The sequence below is a fragment of the Pelophylax lessonae genome, assembly GCF_965119305.1.
Source record: "Pelophylax lessonae genome assembly, chromosome: 2".
In the NCBI taxonomy this organism is placed as follows: Eukaryota; Metazoa; Chordata; class Amphibia; order Anura; family Ranidae; genus Pelophylax; species Pelophylax lessonae.
The window spans coordinates 165,463,867-165,476,632 of NC_138769.1; the positions used below are offsets into that span (position 1 = coordinate 165,463,867).

At 44.8% G+C, this 12,766-nt stretch overlaps 1 protein-coding gene across 6 annotated transcripts in view; it reads left to right on the forward strand.

Moving 5' to 3' along the window:
* Window positions 1-12,766, forward strand: part of TSPOAP1 (TSPO associated protein 1) — a 432,345-nt gene that overhangs the window by 373,848 nt on the left and 45,731 nt on the right. The gene's annotated exons all lie outside the window — the stretch shown is intronic.

Sequence of the window (12,766 nt, forward strand, 5' to 3'; positions counted from 1 at the left end):
GTGCATCTTCAAACCAGCTTTTCAAATATTCTCAAGAATGCTACTCTCTGCAAGTGCACCCACCTTCCACAGCTGAAGAAGTCTAAGGAACAGACTGCAAAGTATTCTCCCTCTCTGACCATGAAGAAGTGTCGCCTTTGTTCCTTTACTCTCTCATTTTCAGCATTGATGTCCACCAAGTTTGGCTCCCCGTCCACCTGTAAAGGTTGGCATTCAGTCTAAGACCTGTCTTTTCCACATGAAAGGTCATCCTCACTGTTGAAAGTAGGAGGATGTCGATTGACCCTTGTTGGCTCTTGGACAGCTTACATTCAAAATGCCTGAGTTTGGTCCCAGGGCTATGAATTAGAGTTCTGTTCCCTGCCCGGTCCCTGTGGCAGAACAGTTTCAGGGGTTTTACTTCAACCTGTTCACTGTTCCAAAACCCAAAGGGAGCATTCACACCATCTTGGACCCCTTGAAATTCAGAATTGCCTTCCTTCACCAGGCAGACTTTCTGGCTTCTGTGGACATCCTAGATACTTACATGTGCCTATCTTTCCAGTGCTTTCTTTGTTTTGCTCTATTGCCACTACACTGCCAGTTAATGGCTCTACCATTCAGCCTAACTATGCATTTTAGGTTTTCACCAAGATTCTCGTCCCAGATTTGGCCCTGTTGCACTCACTTTGGTTATCCACATTGTAGAGTTTTGGACATCTTACTGTTGAGGAAATAGTTGGCGAGGGCTTTGTTGGGCATTGTATCTGACTGTTCAGGTGTTACAGAAGTTAAGATGGATCCTGAATCTTCAGAAATTGTTACTGGAACTGACTCATTGGCTGGTGTATCGGAATCAGTCCTAGATATGCCCCAGACCAGAATGTTCATTGCCTAGTAGTGTCAGACTCTTTCGGTCTCCGGTTCGAGCTCTTAGGTTGAACCAATTAGAGACCTCCTCTATTCTGCGCTCACGCGCCAGGCTTTTTCCTTGTAGAGATCACCTCTGCAAGGCAAGTGGTTGAATTGGTGGCCTTATCTTACAAAGAATCCGGTTTGGTCTTGCATGGAGTCATTGTGGTGTTGATGTCCTGGACTTCCTGCTTTCCTAAGGTAGTCCCTACCATTTACCCTTTCCAGGACATTGTTCTCATGTCATTTGTTTGGCTCTGGTTCAAATGAAAGAGCCAAAGAAAATGTTTCTTCTCCACTGAGCCGTGCTGCGCATTGGGAATGGTCCCGCAGTCTTCTGGGACCTATGATGTATCCCCCCCCCCCCCCCCAAAAAAAAAATGCCATTTGGAAGGGGGGGGGGGAGTCCCTAAAGAAGAAGTTTCTCTCTTTTGGGTTGATCTCCACTACATTGATTATGCTTTTGACATGCTTTGCTACGAAGCAAGACCTGCTGGTATTAGGGCTTATACTCTGGGCTGGCCTGCAGTTTTTGTTTTTTTTTTCGTTTCGCCATTTTCCATTTCTCCTGTTGGCAGCAATATAACCCAAAGGTTTAATATTTATTATACCCCTAAGAGTTTCAAGGAAGAAATTTTACAGTGAGTACAAAAATCATATTTTACTCTTTATAGAATCACAATAGTTAGACCATAGAACCATTGACCAAGAACCTTAATTAGTGATTAAATGTTGGTTCAGATGCATTCAGCAAAAATAAAGACATGGGGATCTCACTGCTTATAGGAGGTTAGAAAATATGGGTTTTTCAAATAATATACATTTTGTCAACTACCTTTTTTTCCAAGGACACTGCAAAAAGTAACCTAATGTGTTATTGACGTATTATCAATTATATTTAGTTATTGTCCAAGCTTTAATCCAATAAAGTTGAAATAAGATTGGGTACCGTGGATAACAAAATTGTTTTGCACTTTGATCAGCCAAATTAAATAATTAGGCTGTCTGAGGCATTAGAGTGATTTGTAATAAATCAATAGAAACTTGCTGCTTTTATAAAATAAATATGGCTGTCAGTAGCACCCATCCACAGGCCTGCTTAGAGTGCTTAGTAATACAGTCCTGAAAATGAGAGTACATGGTTAGTGAACAGATATAGCTACTGCTTTGAATTTGTGGTATTATGAACTTGTCAAATATTAAAAATAAGTGTGTAAAAAAACAAAACAAAATATGCAGTACATCTGTACCGCATGTGTGTTTGCCCAAGTTTTATCTCTTAAAAACACGACGGGTAGAGAAAAATACCTAATGATCTGCCAGAAATCATGAGAGCTCCTAACTTCAATTTCAGATGACAAAAGTGACAAGCCTCTTGTGTACTAATATCCCAAGCGGTGTTATGAGTCCTACCCAGTTTTCTCTTTCTGAACTATGAAAACCTCCCCCTCTCCTAATCTCCAGAACATAGGTTGAGTTGTACTTTAGTCCAAAAAAGCTGGAAAGTGCTCATAATATTACTTGGGATTTCAGTGCTGCACAGGCAGAGTGCACTGTTAGTTACAGAAATCCAAATAACTTTTAACTATCAACAGACATTTTTCCTTACTATGCAGGATTTTTAAAGAGACACAACATGAGGAAATCTGCTTGTAATTTTATAAAGATGTTCTGCATAAGTTCTTTTTTTAATTGTGTCCAGACATACACCTAAATAATACTGCTCAAGTGTGGTACCTCTATCTGCAAATCAGTTTGTGTCCCTGTAAAGCTTGTTGGAAATAGGGCCTAGGCTGTAAACAAGGCCTTATTTTCTGCCCCAGTTTGGCCCAACCCAAGCCTTAATTCCAAGAAGTGCCATAATAACAGAGAAGCTGATTTAAGGACTGACTTGGATACTTGCAGGCACATAGAAGGCCATGCCCCATCTCCCACCCCTAGTCAGGGTATTTATGTGAGCTATGAAAATGCTGGGAGGTGAGGACATGGAATGAAAAGCTAACATCTAGCACCTTGTTGGGAATAGTATAATGACATTTGGTAGGTTGAATAGTTTTTTCTAAAGAAAACTTGAATGTTACTGTGTAAATTAGAATGGTGTTAACTGTAAGTAAAGTTATGTAAGCAACTTCTGCATTGTCTTAAGAAACCACTATGTAGCAAATATGTAAAGAGCTCAGAAGGTTTAGCGAAGTGCAATGTAACATTACAAAACGCAGTCTGCTCACATAATTTGTAATAGAAACATCTTTGCTATTCTAAAGCTTCCCTCCTAAAGCTTCCCTCCAACCACTTTGCATATTATTTTATATATACTGTGATTCTGCACTTGCCAAATATGCTGCAAAGATCTCCCTCCACTAAGTCTGGCTGCAGCCTTTTTAACTGTGGGCAGCTGAAGCTGCTGATTGTTCACTTCCTGGATCTGCACAGATAAACATATATATTTATCAGTATCTCACAAAAATGAGTACACCCCTCACATTTTTGTAAGTATTTTATATCTTTTCATGTGACAACACTGAAGAAATGACACTTTGCTACAATGTAAAGTAGTGAGTGTACAGCTTGTATAACAGTGTAAATTTGCTGTCCCCTCAAAATAACTCAAAACACGGCCATTAATGTCTTAAACCCCTGGCAACAAAAGTGAGTACACCCCTAAGTGAAAATTACCAAATTGGGCCCAAAGTGTCAATTTTTTGTTTGGCCAATATTATTTTCCAGCACTACCTTAACCCTCTTGGGCATGGAGTTCACCAGAGCTTCACAGGTTGCCACTGGAGTCCTCTTCCACTCCTCCATGACGACATCACAGAGCTGGTGGATGGTAGAGACCTTGCACTCCTTCACCTTCCATTTGAGGATGTCCCACAGATGCTCAGTAGGGTTTAGGTCTGGAGACATGATTGGCCAGTCCATCACCTTTACTCTCCACTTCTTTAGCAAGGCAGTGGTCGTCTTGAAGGTATGGGGTTGTTATGTTGGAATACTGCCCTGCGGCCCAGTCTCCGAAGAGAGGGGATCATGCTCTGCTTCATTATGTCACAGTACATGTTGGCATTCATGGTTCCCTCAATGAACTGTCGCTCACCAGTGCTGGCACCCAGACCATGACACTCCCACCACCATGCTGGACTGTAGGCAAGACACACTTGTCTTTGTACACATCATCTGGTTGCCGCCACACACGCTTGACACCATCTAAACTAAATACGTTTATTTTGGTCTCATCAGACCACGGACATGGTTCCAGTAATCCATGTCCTTAATCTGCTTGTCTTCAGAAAACTGTTTGCAGGCATTCTTGTGCATCCACTTTAGAAGAGGCTTCCTTCTGGGATGACAGCAATGCAGACCAATTTGATGTAGTATGCAGCATATGGTCTAAGCTCTGACAGGCTGACCCCCCCACCCCTTAACCTCTACAACAATGCTGGCAGCACTCATACATCTATTTACCAAAGACAACCTCTGGATATTATGCTGAGCATGTGCACTCAACTTCTGTGGTCAACCATGGCGAGGCCTGTTGTGAGTGGAACCTGTCCTGTTAAATTGCTGTATGGTCATGGCCACTGTGCTTCAGCTCAGTTTCAGGGTCTCGGCAATCTTCTTATGGCCTAGGTCATCTTTATGTAGAGCAACAATCTTTTTTTCAGATCCTCAGAGAGTTCTTTGCCATAAGGTGCCATGTTGAACTTCCAGTGACCAGTATGAGAGTGAGAGTAATAACACTAAATTTCACACACACGCTCCCCATTCACACCTGAGACCTTGTAACACTAACGAGTCACATGACACCGGGAGGGGGGGGTGGCTAATTGGGCCCTATTTGGACATTTTCACATAGGGGTTCTGTACACTGTTATACAAGCTGTACACTCTCACTACTTTTCATTGTAGCAAAGCGGTCATTTCTTAAGTGTTGTCACATGAAAAGCTATAATAAAATATTTACAAAAATGCGAGGGGTGTACTAACTTTTGTGAGATACTGTGTGTGTCTCTGTGTGTGTGTGTGTGTGTGTGTGTGTGTGTGTGTGTGTGTGTGTGTGTGTATGTATGTGTATATATATATATACACACAGCTGCAAGAAAAAGTATGTGAACCCTTTGGAATGATATGGATTTCTGCACAAATTGGTCATAAAATGTGATCTGATCATCATCTAAGTCACAACAATAGACAATCACAGTCTGCTTAAACTAATAACACACAAAGAATGAAATGTTACAATTTTTTTATTGAACACACCATGTAAACATTCACAATGCAGGTAGAAAAAGTATGTGAACCCTTGGATTTAATAACTGGTTGAACCTGCTTTGGCAGCAATAACTTCAACCAAACGTTTCCTGTAGTTGAAGATCAGACATGCACAACGGTCAGGAGTAATTCTTGACCATTCCTCTTTACAGAACTGTTTCAGTTCCACAATATTCTTGGGCTGTCTGGTGTGAATCACTTTCTTGAGGTCATGCCACAGCATCTTAATTGGGTTGAGGTCAGGACTCTGACTGGGCCACTTCAGAAGGCATATTTTCTTCTGTTTAAGCCATTCTGTTGTTGATTTACTTCTATGCTTTGGGTCATTGTCCTGTTGCAACACCCATCTTCTGTTGAGCTTCAGCTGGTAGACAGATGGCCTTAAGTTCTCCTGCAAAATGTCTTGATAAACTTGGGAATTCATTTTTCCTTCGATGATAGCAATCCGTCCAGGCCCTGACGCAGCAAAGCAACCCCAAACCATGATGCCCCCACCAGCATACTTCACAGTTTGGATGAGGTTTTGGTGTTGGTGTGCTGTACCTCTTTTTTGCCACACATAGTGTTGTGTGTTTCTTCCAAACAGCTCAACTTTGGTTTCATCTGTCCACAGAATATTGTGCCAGTACTGCTGTGGAACATCCAAGTGCTCTTGTGCAAACTGTAAACGTGCAGCAATGTTTTGTTTGGACAGCAGTGGCTTCCTCTGGGGTATCCTCTCATGAAATCCATTCTTATTTAGTGTTTTACGTATTGTAGAATCGCTAACGGGGATGTTAGCATTTGCCAGTGACTTTTGTAAGTCTTGAGCTAACACACTAGGATTCTTCTTCACCTCATTGAGCAGTCTGCGCTGTGCTCTTGCAGTCATCTTTACAGGACGGCCACTTCTAGGGAGAGTAGCAGCAGTGCTGAAATTTCTCCGTTTGCAGACCATTTGTCTTACCGTGGACTGATGGACAGCAAGGCTTTTGGAGATATTTTTTTTTACCCTTTCCAGCTTTAAGCAAGTCAACAATTTGTAATCGTAGGTCTTCTGAGAGCGCCTTTGTGCGAGGCATCATTCACATCAGGCAATGCTTCTTGTGAAAAGCAAACCCAGAACTGGTGTGTGTTTTTTTTATAGGGCAGGGCAGCTGTAACCAACACCTCTAATCTCATCTCATTGATTGGACTCCAGTTGGCTGACATCTCACTCCAATTAGCTCTTGGAGATGTCATTAGTCTAGGGCAGTGATGGCAAATCTTGGCACCCCAGATGTTTTGGAACTACATTTCCCATGATACGCATGCACTCTGCAGTGTAGTTTAGCATCATGGGAAATGTAGTTCCAAAACATCTGGGGTGCCAAGGTTCGCCATCACTGGTCTAGGGTTTCACATACTTTTTCCACCTGCACTGTGAATGTTTACATGGTGTGTTCAATAAAAACATGGCACCATTTCATTCTTTGTGTGTGTAGTGCTATTTTAATCACTCTTGGCGGCTACTGGGGTATGATGACACCACCTGTGTAGTATTTAGGAGAAGAGTCTATATAATCTGTGTGATCAGGACAGGATTTATAGTAAGCCCAAGTGCCTCCACTCAATCAGGGCTTGTGATTAGCAAGTGAAATCCCAATTGAGAAAATATATCCATATAGACAATAATCCACACAGCAGAGTGTTTAAATGTCCATGTATTGAAGAAATAACATTCAGTGAACCATACAACATAAGATATTTTCCTCAGGAACATGAAATCATTAGCAGTGTCTCTGTGTGTCTCAGTGAGGGGACGTTACAGCACTTACAGTCTGTTCTCCAGCAGGAAATGTCTGTGTCTCCTCATGTCTCTCTTTTTCCCAGTCTTACCCAGCAAACCTTGCTCTGCCCTTTTTGTTGACCTCATCCTTCTTGCAGAGAGAGAAAGAGAGCACAGCAGCCATATTGACAAAGGGCAAAAACAAACACTGCATAACAGGAATACACACTTGAAAGATGGGCAAAGAAATTATCACATCACTATATGTGTTATTAGTTTAAGCAGACTGTAATTGTCTATTGTTGTGACTTAGATGATGACCGGATCACATTTTATGACCAATTTGTGCATAAATCCATATCATTCCAAAGGGTTCACATACTATTTCTTGCAGCTGTGTGTGTGTGTGTGTGTATATATATATATATATATATATATATATATATATACACACACAGACACACACATATGTATATATGTAGCATAATGGGCCTTGGCTGCCTGTCTGACAGCAGGGCAATGATTTTCAGCTGGGCTGTCATGTCTCCCAGGTGTGACTGCTGAGAGGGGATTCTCCCCACTGGCTCCAAGAGAGAATTCTCATTGGGCAGTGTAGGAAACTCAATCAGTGGCTCATTCAGGCCTGTATCTACCCCAGAAGGCAGATTAGATTCTGCTGCAGAGGATTCTGGGAGTAGGTATAGGTTTGAGGGGAACGCATGACTCAGCGTCTTTGGCAGGGAGCAGAGTCCCAGGAGGGAGGGTACGGCTGTCTCTCCTCCTGTCAGAAGGATCGGGTGTCTCAGGTGGCTGCCTGAGAGTCCAGAGAGAGAGCTGAGCTGAGCTACAGAGAGGATCCAGTGTGCTGAGGACCAGTGGAGATAGAGGGGTTCAGTTCCAGGAAAGCATGCCAAGTTTGTGAGTACTGTGAATTGCCTCTGAGGGTCTGCCTGCAGTGTAGAGGAGGCCACTCAGCTGAAGGTTCCAGGGATCCAGGATCCAGCTAGTGTCAAGGGGGTGCCTAGTGAAGAGGACCCTGAAGTGTTAGAGGGGGTGCCAGCAGTTGTGCCCTGAAGAGTTAAGTGTACAGTGTGAAGTTTACAGTGTTAAGAGTTGCAGCAGCACAAGCAGTTACAAGGAGCTATCTCAGTCAGTGTAGGGCTGGAGGGAGCTGTTCACCGGACTTTTGAGCTAAACAGTGTGTCAGGAGTCAAATGTCTTACAGTCCTGGCTCTTCTGAGTTAATCTGAGTATTAAAGTAGAAGTTTCAGCACAGTTCAGCAGAACAGTATCTTCAAGCGCCAGGGAGCGTTGGCCGGCAATCAGCTGGAGTCAAGACAGCGCTAACAAGCATTTTTCTGTACAGTGTCCTAGTTGAGCCAGAGGAGTATCCCTCTCATTCCCTTCTCCCATTCCCATTACAAAATAAACAAAACCAACCAAAGATGCCGGATTGCAAAGATGCACTTGGGTTTTCAAGTTAAATGTGTTGGAAGTGTTACCGGTAACAATGGCAGAACCATATAAGGCCCAATGCCTGGAAATATTGCTATATATATATATATATTGTAAGGATTCACTCATTGGTAGGCGTATGGGTGACCCCTTTGGGGGTGCGTTTTCACAGAGAGATAGCCGAGCAGAGGTTGAAAACAAGACTGATTTATTCATGCAATTTACTTCACACAATTGCAAGCGTCAAAACAGCCAAAATAAAATAAAAGACAAAATAAATCCTTGCCTCTGTGGGCGGCTACCTTCTCACGCTGGAACCTACCTAAGAGTCTGTCTCCAACCTACTGTTGGAGCAAACTTTCTTATCCTACAGCGGATACTCAACAGTCCATGTTTTATCTATAACAGGTCCCTTTACTCTTCAGACTCTTCACATTGAACACAGTTCATTTAACAGATCCCTTTACTCTTCACACTCTTCACATGGAACATGTCCCTTTGTTTTCTTTCCACGTAGCAAAACAGTCCATGTCCTCACCTTTGAGACGTCTTCACACTTGGTTACCCTCCTTAGCTTCACATCGCTTTAGGGGGTCTTCTCCCATGCTCACCAGCTTGTCGGGAGGCACACATCCGACTGTCCCCCTCTCCCAGCCCACACGGCGACAGGAGGCAGCAGTCCTTCTCCCATGCCCACACGGCGTTGGGAGGTACACGTATGTCTGTCCTCCTCTTCCCAGCTCACACAGCGACAGGAGGCAGCAATGCATAGACTTTCTTTGGACAAATTATAGAGGCCTTAATTTCCTCATTCCGAACAGCTGAAGGCCTTTCAACCTCCTTACACCTTCCTGCTGCCTTTGGCAGCCGACACCCTATAATAATTAGTGAACTTTTCAAAGCAGGTGGGAATGCGTCTCCTCTCAGTGACTACATTCCCAGATTTACCTGACTTCCTGTCACAATATATATATAGATAAAGATAGAGACAGACACAATCACACCACTGCTTGCCTGCACATTTGTCCTCTCTGGATGAATACTCATGGATCTCTGTAGTCTCCTATCTCTGCCCTCACGCAGCCCCCTCAAGCCCTGCAACTCTCATTGGATTTCCGATGACTCACCCTTCCTCCCTTGCTGACAAATACTCACCAGTTAGAGAGAGAGCTGTGCATGATGTCATTAGTCTAGGCTAATGACCAGACAAAGAGGAAGTGAGCTGTTTAAGGTGTTTACTGATAGTTTCCACCTTCAAAGCTGTTCCGTTTGCTCAGTTCCATACCATACCTTGGCAAAGAGAGAGTCTTGCAAAATGGAACAAGGATCCCCAGCCGCTAGACAATCTGATCCTGTTGAGCCGGGGTATGAGAGGCTTTCTGACCTGGTGGCTCCGCTCTCCGGCGCTTCCTCTAGGGATGTCTTTTCTCCTCCTGTACTGGAAAGTGGTCTTTACGAATGCCAGCCTGTCCGGGTGGGGAGGTGTCTTGGGCATTTTCTCAGCTCAAGCAGTTTGGACTCGGGAGGAGTCCAGTCTGGCAATCAACATCCTGGAGATTTGGGCAATCAGGCTTTGTCTGTCCCAGTGGACGGATCGCTTGCAGGGGTGCCTGATAAGGGTACAATCGGACAATGCCATGGCTGTGGCATATGTCAGTCATCAAGGGGGGACAAGAAGTGCCCTGGCGGCCTGGGAAGTAGGTGGGCAGAACGATATGTTCTGGCCCTCTCTGCTGTGCATATTCCGGGGGTAGAGAATTGGCAGGCGGACTACCTCAGTGGGCAGTTATTGGATCAGGGAGAATGGTCTCTGCATCCGCAGGGGTTTCATCAGCTGTGTCTCCTGTGGGGGACTCCCGATGTGGACCTGTTGGCCTCCCGTTTCAACAGGAAGGTGCAGAGGGTCCTGGCCACCAGGGCATCTGCCGCGTCGGGATCTTCTGGCCGACGCTGCAGATGCCCTGTTGGCCTCTTGGGGTCAGTATCGTCTAATTTACACCTTTCCCCCAATACAACTTCTATCGAGACTGCTATGCAGAATCGAGAATCTAGGTGGAAGGGATTCCAGTCATTCTGGTGGTACCAGACTGGCCTTGCTGGTCTTGGTATTAAGGCCAAAAAAGTCAGGTAGCCAATGCTCCTTGAAAACTTCCTCTAAGAGAGGATCTTCTGTCTCAAGGACCGATCTTCCAGCATGCTTTACGGTCGCTTTTTGTAACGGCATGGCTATTGAAAGCCAGGTGCTGAAGTCTGTGATTCCTATGCTGTTGAAAGCTAGGAAATCTACTTCCAGGAAGGTTGATCATCAAATTTGGAGGGCGTACATTACTTGGTGTAAGTCTCGTGGGGGGGTTTCTCGTTCCTTTTCTGTGTCTCGTCTGCTGGGGTTTCTACAATTTTTTGTGTAGATCAACGTTTGGCTCTGGGCACAATCAAGGGCCAGATCACCGCCTTGGCTATATTATTTCAGGCCGTTGGCTGCAAATTCCATGGTTCACGCTTTCATGCAGGGGGTTCGCCATCTGGCTCCTCTGGGTCCCCCTGGTACCTCCGTAGAATCTCAACTTGGTACTGTCAGTACTTCAACAGCCTCCTTTTGAAAATATTTGTGAACTTCCTCTGCTCTGTCACAGAAGGTGGCCTTTTTGGTGGCTATTACTTCTGCACGTAGGGTTTTCGGAGTTGGCTGCATTGTCCTGTCGGTCACCTTACCTGGTGGTTTACAGGGACAAAGTGGTGTTACGACCCTGTCAGGCGTTCCTTTCTAAGGTCGTCTCAGGGTTTCATTTAAATTAGGATATTGTGTTGCCGTCTTTGTGTCCTAAGCCGAAACATCCTAAAGAAATAGCCTTGCACTCCTTGAATGTGGTTCGGGCTATCAGGGTGTACCTGGCAGTGACTGAGTCGATTCGTAAATCAGATTCTTTGTTTGTCCTTATGGATGGATCTCGTAAAGGGCAAGCTGCATCTGCTGTGACTATTTCTAGATGGTGGTGCAGGTCTATTCTATTAAAGCGGAGTTCCGGGCACAGAAATTTTTTTTCAGTGAACATACCCCCGGGACAGTCAGGGCCAGTACATTCCACAATGGCTAGCCTCTGATCTGTCCCGGTTCGCACTTACCTGCAAGAAGAAATACTCACTTATAAAATTTCTTCCACAGCGTTGCCATCTCTCTTGTGGGCAGCTGAAGCCGGCGCGATCCTCTTCTGCGTCTTCTTCTCCCAGAATGCGCCTGCACCGGCCCCTCTCGTCACTTCCGGTGCGGCGCCGCATTCCTCCACAGCTGCCCCGGAAGTGACGAGCGGGGCCGGTGCCGTCGCATTGATTCCTGGGAGCGATGACGTTCAGCTCCCAGGAATCATTGCAAGCCAGGAAGTGACGGCGGAGCCGCGGCGCAGAGGGAGGAAGTGAAGAATAGGTGAGTATATTCGATCTACAATTACAAGGTGAGTACAAAAAAAAAAAAAAACCTAACTATCCAATTCTGTTTCAGGTGAAGGAGAACAAGCGGATGGGCACAAAAAAAAAGATCGATTTTGTGCCCGGAACTCCGCTTTAAGGGTCAGGTTCTTCCTTTCCCTGTCAAGGCGCATTATATGAGGGCGCTTAGTGCCTCCTGGGCCTTCTGTCATCAGGCATCAGTGGTTCAGGTATGCAAGGCGGCTACGTGGTCGTCTGTGCAGACATTCACAAAGTTTTATAAGGTGGATGTCCTTTCATCTTTGAATGCTGCGTTCGGCTGCAAAGTTTTGCAGGCTGTGGTTGGAGAGGCTCCTGCCTCTTGAGGGTGTATTTTTTTCCTTGTGGTGAGCTCCAGTTGTTCCTGGTTGAGCTCCTGGTTTTCCTAGTTGGCCAAGTTTTGCCCCTGTTCGGAATTATATCTATTGTGTTTTTTTCCCACCCCTCATATTGACACTGCTTTGGGATGTCTCTAGAGTCTAAGGAGATATGGAGCTGTGTCCACCAGTGAACGAAAGAGAAAACAATTGGATTTTTTGTCTTACCGTAAAATCCTTTTCTCTGAGGTTCACTGACGGACACAGCACCCGCCCCTCTGTTGGGTTGAGTTCTGTATTCTTCTGACACTGCTTGTTACAAACTGAAGTCCTATAGCAGAAAGTGAGGGTATACCCCCTGGGACTGCCTCAGGGGCATAGCCAAATTTGGTTCCGCCTACTCCTGAAGAGAGAGCAGCTTAAGCCCAAGGGTCTAAGAAGATATGGAGCTGTGTCTGTCTGTCAGTGAACCTCAGAGAAAAGGATTTTACGGTAACACAAAAATCCAGTTTTTGCTCATAACGACCAGTAAGGAATTGTGTCTTACAGCATATGAAATTAAATATGAAGCATTTTGGGGGGTGAAAGGGGGGGGGAAGCTGTGTTGTATGCTATCAGCCCAGTT